Raw genomic sequence first — 2350 nt, 5'->3', positions numbered from 1 at the left:
AACTGGAATTCCATCACCTCCACTAGCTTTGTTCCTAGTGATGCTTTCTAAGGCCCACTTGACTTCACATTCCAAGATGTCTGGCTCTAGATTAGTGATCACATCATCATGATTATCTGGCTCGTGAAGATCTTTTTTGTACAGTTCTTCCATGTATTCTTGCCACCTCTTCTTAATATCTTCTGCTTCTGTTAGGTCCATACCATTTCTGTCATTTATTGAGCCCATCTTTGCATGAAATGTTCCCTTGATATCTCTAATTTTCTTAAGGTTATATCTAGTCTTTCCCATTCTGTTCTTTTCCTCTATTTCCTTGCATTGATCGCTGAAGAAGGCTTTCTTATCTATTCTTGCTCTTCTTTGGAAGTCTGCATTCAGATGCTTATATCTTTCCTTTTCTCCTTTGCTTTTCACCTCTCTTCTTTTCACAGCTATTTGTAAGGCCTCCCCAGACAGCCTTTTTGCTTTTTTTGCATTTCTTTTCCATGGGGATGGTCTTGATCCCTGTCTCCTGTACAATGTCACGAACCTCATTCTATAGTTCATCAGGCACTCTATCTATCAGATCTAAGCCCTTAAATCTATTTCTCACTTCCACTTTATAATCATAAAGGATTTGTTTTTGTCATACCTGAATGGTCTAGTGGTTTTCCCTACTTTCTTCAATTTGAGTCTGAATTTGGTAATAAGGAGTTCGTGATTTGAGCCACAGTCAGCTCCTGGTCTTGTTTTTGTTGGCTGTATAGAGCTTCTCCATCTTTGGCTGCAAAGAATATAATCAGTCTGATTTCAGTGTTGACCATCTGGTGATGTCCATGTGTAGAGTCTTCTCTTGTGTTGTTGGAAGAGGGTGTTTGCTATGACCAGTGCATTTTCTTTGCAAAACTCATTAGTCTCTGCCCTGCTTCATTCCGTATTCCAAGGCCAAATTTGCCTGTTACTCCAGGTGTTTCTTGACTTCCTATTTTGCATTCCAGTCCCCTATAATGAAAAGGACATCTTTTTGGGTGTTATTTATAAAAGGTCTTGTAGGTCTTCATAGAACCATTGAACTTTAGCTTCTTCATCATTACTGGTTGGGGCATAGACTTGGATAACTGTGATATTGAATGGTTTGCCTTGGAGACGAACAGAGATCATTCTGTCATTTTGAGATTGTATCCAAGTACTGCATTTCGGACTCTTTTGTTGACCATGATGGCTACTCCATTTCTTCTGAGGTATTCCCGTCTGCAGTAGTAATATTGTTAGGTACATTTATAATGCTCTTCTTGGCCTAATTCTATAGAACATTTTGCCTCAGGTGTAGGCTTTACCGTGCTTTTAAATCATGTTTAAATGGATTTGGAATACAACCAAGTATGACAGCTTGAAACCAAGATGAACAGATTGTTCTCATTGAGTAGATATTGTTTTTGAAGTATGCAAAATTCAAGTGTCACAGTATTTTGTAAGACTAACATTTTGATTCAGAGCTGCATCTATTGCAAGAAAATAAATTTGGACTTTTAAAAACCACTGGGTCAACTGGTAATTTTAAGCTACTGGTTACTGGTGAAACCACTGGCTTCATTTCCTTTTTATTTTCTTTATTTTATCTTTCAACTTAGTTACTGACAATTATTAAATCAACTAGATCTTTCAATTTTTGTTTACATTAGAAAGACTATTTATCTAAGAATATACCAATTATTTTAACAAGCTCTCTGCTAGCTGACACAAATAAGTTCATAAGGATGGTCTTGCTATTCAAAGTTGCATGTGGTTGAGAGTGAAAACATAGTTACATCTAGATTTCCAGTATTGCTCTGACACCAATTTTCTGAAACAAACAAGTTACCTTACAGTTCAATTCTGATACTACACAAAGTTAACACAGACTCCACAAGAGCAAGTCCTTCATAAGACCACCAACACTTCAGAAGCTAACCACAAGTTTCATATATGTTCAAGTAATCCCACTTCTGTTCAGCTGGCTACAAATTTGGGGCCTCCAACAATGCCCTTAGGCTAAATAATTCACTAGAATGATTCGGAATTCAGGAAAGTGCTCTGCTTACAATTCTTATTTTGTTATAAAATATACATATGTGTATCCAGATAAGGATACATATGGCAAGGTGTGGGAGGATTCTGAGTGCAAGAGTTTCTGTTCAAGTAGATTCAGACAGTGCCAGCTTCCCAGGATCTCAATATGTCCACTAACAAGGAATCTCCTCTAAATCTCAACTTTCAGATTTTTTTTTTCCGGTTTCAACTATGAAGGCATGGCTGATTAAGTTGTCAAGTTATTGAACTGAGTCTGCAGCCTCTCTTCCCACCTTGAACATTAGTCTGACTCAGAGTTCCA

The sequence above is a fragment of the Ovis aries genome, chromosome X, assembly GCF_016772045.2.
Source record: "Ovis aries strain OAR_USU_Benz2616 breed Rambouillet chromosome X, ARS-UI_Ramb_v3.0, whole genome shotgun sequence".
Classification (NCBI taxonomy): domain Eukaryota; kingdom Metazoa; phylum Chordata; class Mammalia; order Artiodactyla; family Bovidae; genus Ovis; species Ovis aries.
The sequence above is the reverse complement of the archived record's forward strand: the minus strand, read 5'-3'. Positions refer to the sequence as shown.